The sequence below is a fragment of the Aegilops tauschii genome, chromosome 7, assembly GCF_002575655.3.
Source record: "Aegilops tauschii subsp. strangulata cultivar AL8/78 chromosome 7, Aet v6.0, whole genome shotgun sequence".
NCBI lineage: Eukaryota > Viridiplantae > Streptophyta > Magnoliopsida > Poales > Poaceae > Aegilops > Aegilops tauschii.
In genome coordinates this window covers 647,032,040-647,038,567 of record NC_053041.3, presented here as the reverse complement: position 1 = coordinate 647,038,567, position 6,528 = coordinate 647,032,040, and positions in this window count along the sequence as shown.

Genomic DNA, 6,528 nt, shown 5'->3' with positions numbered 1-6,528 from the left:
GAACGGTGTAGCTGACCATGTCGTAAAACCCACACAAACAGCATTTATGCAAGGTCGCAACATTTTAGATGGAGTGGTCGTCCTGCACGAAACTGTACATGAACTGCACCGGAAAAAAATGAACAGTGTCATTCTTAAAATTGATTTTGAGAAAGCCTATGACAAAGTTAAGTGGCCCTTCTTGTTGCAAACCTTACGCATGAAAGGGTTTTCACCAAAATGGTGCCGCTGGGTAGAGAGCTTTGTCTCTGGCGGTAGTGTGGCCATAAAAGTTAATGAAGACGTTGGCAACTATTTTCAGACAAGGAAGGGGCTTCGCCAAGGCGACCCCGCGTCTCCTATTCTGTTTAACATTGTGGCCGACATGCTAGCTACCCTAGTGGAGCGGGCCAAGCTGGATGGTCAAATTAGCGGGGTCATCCCACATCTGGTAGAAGATGGTCTATCCATTCTACAATATGCCGATGACACGATTCTTTTTATGGATCATGATCTTGATAAAGCAAGAAGTCTCAAGCTGCTCTTATGTGCCTTTGAGGAACTTTCTGGTCTCAAAATTAATTTTCATAAGAGTGAACTTTTTTGCTTTGGAGATGCTGCAGAATCTGCACCCGAGTATGCCGACATTTTTGGATGCCAGCTCGGGCAGTTTCCGATTAGGTATCTGGGTATCCCCATACACTATCGGCGTTTAACTATCGCTGAGTGGAGGCATGTGGAAGAGAGACTTGAGAAACGTTTAGCCAGTTGGAAGGCCAAACTCTTGTCTTATGGGGGGCGATTGATCTTGATCAATTCTGTCCTAAGCAACATGGTTTTATACATGTTGTCATTTTTCCACCTGCCGAAAGGGGTTCTACAGCGTCTAGATTACTTTAGATCCAGATTTTTTTGGCAGTGTGATAACGAAACCAAGAAATATAGACTGGCTAGGTGGAGCGTATTATGCAGACCTAAAAGCCAAGGGGGCCTGGGAATCCAAGACCTTGAGATTAAAAATATCGCTCTTCTCAGCAAGTGGGTCTATAAATTACTCACTGAGAATGGAGTATGGCAGGAAATCATTCGCAACAAGTATGTGGGATCCAATGCCATTTCTCAAATTCATTGGAAACCTGGGGATTCACATTTTTGGAGTGGTGTCATGAAGGCCAAGGAATTCTTCTTCCAATTTGGGACCTTCTTGGTTAGGGACGGTGCTCAGGTTCGTTTCTGGGAAGATACCTGGCTAGGGAACACTCCCCTAATGGTGCAATATCCAAGCTTGTACCGGATCATCCGACATAAATTTGTCACGATCAAACAAGTATTAGGACAGGAAAACCCCGATATTTCTTTCCGTAGGGATCTTTTGGGCACTCGTCTGACAGCATGGAATGAATTACTCACTCGACTGGAGGACATTCAACTGTCAGATGATCCGGACACTTTTCGATGGAACTTGCATCAGAATGGCAAATTTTCGGTCAAATCCATGTATGATGCAATGGTTCATTGTGATGTTCCTATAGATAACAGGAAATTATGGAAGCTAAAAATTCCCCTAAGAGTGAAGATTTTCCTCTGGTTTCTTAACAAAGGAGTCATCCTAACTAGAGATAATCTGGCACGACGAAACTGGCATGGCTCCAAGACATGTGTCTTTTGCCAACATGGCGAGTCTATCAAACACCTATTTTTTGAGTGCAAGTTCGCTCGGGCAGTTTGGGCTACGGTCCAAGTAGCTTCAAATTTATATCCACCACGTAGTGCACGGAATATGTTCGGCAACTGGTTACGGGGTATAGATAAACAATTTTCTGCACATATTCTTGTGGGAGCGGCGGCCTTATGCTGGGCAATGTGGCTTACCAGGAATGATGTGGTTTTTAACAATAAATGTGTCTCATCTCCTATGCAGGTTATTCATGTTTGTACACGATGGCTCCGTACTTGGTCTATCCTGCAGAAGCCGGAAGACAGGGACATTTTTATGATGGCGTCTACACGGCTGGAGCGTACGGCCAGGGAGGTTTTCTACCCCCATGGATGGCGGTGTGATTTACGGATAGGATCTACCGCTCCTTAGGCTGGACACGATTTATTGCTTGGCATTGTATCAAATTATTTTATTTTTAGGGTGCTCTGGATTTTTTGGCTGTGTGCATCTAGCTATGCAGAGGCCGGGCTTTCTTTTGACATGATTGTATCATCTCGATATATCTATTCAATAAAATGTCCTTTATCGAAAAAAAAGGACCAACTAGAACTAGAACTATATGAACTAGCGGAGGCTCCAAAAACTGGTGTATAGGAAAGGGCCAATACCTCAAGTATATATAGGTTAGGAGGAGAGGAGGGGGTGCACAAAGGGGAGGGAAACTCCCCTCCCTTGGCCGGCCATGGAGGAGCGGAACTACCCCTCCAATTCGGCCTCCTCTCCCCTTTCCATGGGGAGAAGAGGGCGCCACCCTTCTTGGGCCCAAGTGGTTTCCACCACTTGGCCTTTTAAGGCCCGTTGATATTCAATTAAATATAAAAGCCTTCTAATTATTATTAAAGACAATTATTATTATCTTAACATCTCCGGAAATATTTTCCACCTATATATTATTTATCGGGAATATCCAGTATTGCCCGATAAACTCCGAAACCCTTCCGGTGACCCTGAAACGCTTTCGGTGCCTCTCGGAACTACTCCGAGTATTAATGAAAAAATTCCACAAATAAATCATCAATACTTTCAACCTACTAACACTCAGCAGATCATGATTACCTTAAGCTTGTGACGCCGTAGGTTCGATAAACCATAGACATGAACGAAACCCCTTTATTCAATGATCGATAGCGGAACCGTGGACGTCCATATTGACCTTGTGCGTCATTTCGTGGAACAACTATGTACAGCTGACACCAAATGCAAAAGATCAGGCCATAACAGATTGCGATTTCTATTATGATATGTATTACTCAGTCGCATATTCTAAATTTGCAAATCTGCCACCGGGTAATCTTTCTATGATTTTTCCTTTCTATTACAATGATCATAGGCGGACCGTGTAGGTTATCTTCTTGCCACTGCATGTAACATAACAATATAGTAGTAGAACTAGATGGTGTGATCATGAACTTATATAATGACAAAATATAATTGACTTTCTTTAATATATTATTGAAGTACATTTGGCAAAACTATAAGGGTGCATCGATATTGTTCATCATGATATTGATCTAACAAGTTTTTCTTTTGCGTGTGTAGATGTAGAAAATGATGGTGTATCAGGCAGCGAAGCAACATCATATAATTCTTGGGATAATGATGACACTCCCAATGGAAAATCAGTGATTGAACTTGCGGTATCATCTAATGAACAAATAGAATCTACAACATTGTTGGATCCTTACTCGGATGCGGCACCATGTCAACTGGGCTTTGCATGGGTGCTGCATTGACTGGCATAAATTTAAAGAATGTACGTTATGTGCTTCATATTTCTAGTAGCTTTTAGCTGAATCTAAAGGCAATTGACAGTCTTAAAGCTGTTGTCTCACGCAGAGATAGGTGGTGGATACAAACGAACATGCTTGCAGTAGTCTAGGGGATCACCACCCATGCACAAAGGTAGTATTTTCCATCAACAAAGCTCCAATGAATGACATCCTTCTTCCATCAACCAAACATGATGTCTTGTATGTTTTGCCTCCAATTTTACATGTACGAAATGAGAAGGCCGAAGATTTTCTGTCCCTTCTTCATTATTGGTATGAACTTTGTGAGAAATATGAAGTCCAGAAAAACAACGCAGTGTTGGGCTTTGATCATGCTAAAACGATAGCAGATGACGAAGATGAATCTCTTCCACATGACATATTTGAGGTTGCGAAACTTTTAGACATATGTTATGGTGATCCAACAAAGAATGATCAGGTAGGCCTCTGGTTTAAGGTATCACATACTTAATTGTTCGATGTTCTTATGCAAGGTTCTTATATATTTCAGAGTTGATATTGTATTGTACCTTGTTTGTATTATTCTACACTTGTTTCTTAGGACGTTAGCGTATAATGTTTTCAAATATGTTATCTACTTATAGAGGTGAGGTGGAAAGGATATGGACCTGCTGATGATACATGGGAGCCGATTGATGGCCTTCGGTTAGTTCTTTTCCATCACATTCTTTTTTTATTCCAATCTTTCAATATTGCCTTATGCTTGTTAAAACTTACAGTGATTCTCCCGAGTCTATCGAAGAATTCATTGAGAGTGGATATAGGGAGGGTATTTTGCCGTTACCTGTAAGTATACTACTCTTTTCTGTTCTTTCTTGTTCATTTTGTTGTGGTATCTACTTATGCATGGGGGGGGGGGGGGGGGGGGGGCTCCTTGTCAATGCATTAGTGGATTAAGCAGGCACATAACGGCTCAATGATCCACTAAAAAGGATGAATGCAACAAACAATAATTGGTTGTCTTTATGGATATTGTGGACTATCTGAGACCCAAATATGTTCTAATGGAAAATGTAGTACATATACTGAAATTCGCATATAGTTTCCTTGGAAAGTATGCACTAAGCCGCCTTGTCTCCATGAATTACCAACATAGGCTTGGGATGATGGTTGCCGGAAATTTTGGACTACCACAATATAGGATACGTGCATTTTTCTGGGGATTTCTTCCTTGAGTGGTGTGACTATTTTCTATCTTCTTTTTATTTGTAACACTAATACTCAATAAGAATAATGTACATTTGGCAACACATGCACTTCCAAAATTCCCACTTCCCACCCATGACGTTGCTAAGGGAGGAGGAGTAGTGCCAAAAGCATTTTTGGTAAGACAATACATGAATAGCCACCACATTTTTGTAATTTTTTTACTATTATTTCATCTTACTATAATGTTGTTCTTTTCAGCAATATGTCGTTGCATATGACAAAACAGAAGATAAGCACTTGAAGAAAGCTCTTGTCCTTCGAGATGCAATATCTGATTTACCCAAGGTTCACATCATAACATTTTCCTCCCATGCTCATTTGTTCCTCCAATGTTGATTGAGCCCATGGGGTTTTTATTTTTATTTGTTATATATCATTTTTCCACAGGTAAAAAACAATGAACCTAATGATGTACTGGAGCATCGCAATAACCCCAGAACCGAATTCCAACGCTATATTCAGCTCAATCGTGAAGGTAATCCACCCAAGTGCGGCCGGTTGAGTGTGCAAATTTTATCAATAAGTAGGTTTTTCTTTCTACGAAATTCAGTTTCGTTTGGTATGCCTTTTCTCTCAATATATGCTGACTTGTGTCGTTATTTATCTATTTTAATCGTGTAGATGGATTCAAATGATGTCACATTGATGTAGTTTCCACTACTTTAATTGCGTAAATGGATTCAAATCTTGTTTCTGTATGATTTCTTGGTTATATTCCTATTATGACTTGACTTGTCCTAGCTATTATGCTCTATTTTATTGTGTTATCCATTTGGAGAGATGAAGGACTACTCATTTGGTGATGCTGCTCCCGTGGAAGGCAAAATGTTTGATCATCAGCCGTTAAAACTAAACAAAGATGATTATGCAAGAGCGCGGCAGATTCCTGTAAAAAAGGTAAGGTAAGATAGAGTAGTTTTATCCCCTTTTTGTTCGTTACCAGAAACCAAATAGCAGTGTCATCCTATTTACCTTTTGCCCTATCATGCAAGTAATTTCTTCGCAATTACTCCCTGCAAAAAAAATTTTCTTCGCAATTACTGCATTTCAGGGGGCCAACTTCCATGATTTGGAGGGCGTCCGGGTCGGAGAGAACAACACCGTTGAGTTTGTTCCAGATATTTCTCGTGTACTTCTGCGGTTCTGCCTTCAGGGAAGCCTTTGGTACTGAAATCTGCTGTGGAGTGGTTTACATTTTGTGATGTGTTAGTTAAGCATGCTTGCTTCTGATGCATGTAGGTGCCTGACTATACCATGAGTTTCATGGAAGGGAAGTCATCAAAGTAAGTACGCCGATCGAATATCCTTTTTGTGTCGTTTGTACAAAACATCGACCACTCATCGACGATCTGATCCTTATTTTTCTTTTTGTTAAGTTGCAGACCATTCAGGCGCGTATGGTGGGACGAGATTGTTCCGACTCTTGTCACCAGAGCTGAACCTCACAACTACGTACATAATGCAAACTTTAAATTTTTTTTCTTGATTTCTGACTACCGGTTGTTGCTTCCATTATCAATGATGGAGCATGCGTCGACGATCATTCTTTGCAGGTCATCTTGCATCCGACGCAGGACCCGGTCCTGACCGTCCGCGAGAATGCGAGGCTGCAAGGCTTCCCAGTTACTACAGGCTCTTTGGCACTATAAAGCAGAAGTAAGTTGGTTAGCTGCTATGTGTTTCCTAACATAGAGACCATCCATCTCTGAACATGTAACTGTATTTTCTTTTCATGTAGCTGATTCGGTTGCGTTGTGCTTGTTTTGTATCACCTAGATACACCTTGTATCACCTAGATACACCCAGGTCGGCAATGCGGTTGCCGTCCCG